Source organism: Acyrthosiphon pisum, chromosome A1 (genome assembly GCF_005508785.2).
Source record: "Acyrthosiphon pisum isolate AL4f chromosome A1, pea_aphid_22Mar2018_4r6ur, whole genome shotgun sequence".
Lineage (NCBI taxonomy): Eukaryota > Metazoa > Arthropoda > Insecta > Hemiptera > Aphididae > Acyrthosiphon > Acyrthosiphon pisum.
In genome coordinates, this window is record NC_042494.1 from 23,492,628 (window position 1) to 23,493,855 (window position 1,228).

Consider the following 1,228-nt stretch of genomic DNA (forward strand, 5'->3'; position numbering starts at 1 on the left):
ACTGAAGTTGAAATCGAAGCATTATTTCGACTACTTATCGTGTACACATTACACAAAAAAAAATTAAAGAATTAAAAAAAAAAACACACATCATTGTAAAATCAATACATTCATCGTTCCACTCAGAATCTAAAATTGAAAACTAACAATGTCCGTAAACAGCTCAAAAAGAGTCAAAATATTTTTAAAATTTTAAGGTGTATAGAAAATGAAAATTTCAATTACCTACATTATATAGGTACTGCAGAGTATTCATTTTTAATTAAATAAAATAAGAAAATCACTACACGAGAAATCGAATGAATATACAATATTGGGAAAATTTTGTATCTCAGATTTAAAAAGAAGAATTTTTATGAATTTGTAACTCAACATAATTTGAACATTTTCGTGATTTTTATGTATTTTGTCAAAATTTGAACTATATCTAAATATACTTATAAATAAGTTTTATATTGCTGCACAATTGGTGACAAGTGGGTCACTTTAATGGATGGTGTTAAATTACTATATATATCTATATAAGTACCTATATTTGATGATATGATTGTGAATAAAGTAACTTTTTAATCTATTTTCGTGGAACTTTGTTTTACATCTTCAATCCTTAGATATAAAAATTGAATATTTTATACATTTTTAACTACAAAATAATTTAAAATTTAAAATGAGATGAATCTTAGTAAAATGTGAACCTTAAATGCTTTTATAAAAATAAATTGTGACTTTGTGTTCTTAATATTTTTGAATTTTCCAGCTTTTTGACCTAACAAATAACATTTTATTGTCGAATATAGAAAAAAAATTTTTAGTTAATTTTAGATTCTGAGTGGAACGATGAATCTATTGATTTTACAATGATGTGTGTTTTTTATTTTTTTTTATTTTTTTATTTTTTTTGTGTCTGTGTACACGATAAGTAGTCGAAATAATGCTACGATTTTCAACTTCAGTATCTTGTTCGATCAGAAAGTGAATATCGTTGGTGCATTGGGGAGGTCAAAATTTAAATTTCCCAGTGGTTTTCAAAAGCACCGGGAAAAACAAAAGAAAAATTAAGGAAAAACGGGAATTTTTACGCAAAATCGATTTTTCACAAAATTGAATTTGGTTTTTGGTGTAACTTTAAAAAAAATTACCGTAGATACATGAAATTTTGACTGAATGTTTATCTTAGCATCTTCTATACACCATAACATTTTCAAAATATTTTGATGTATTTTGAGCT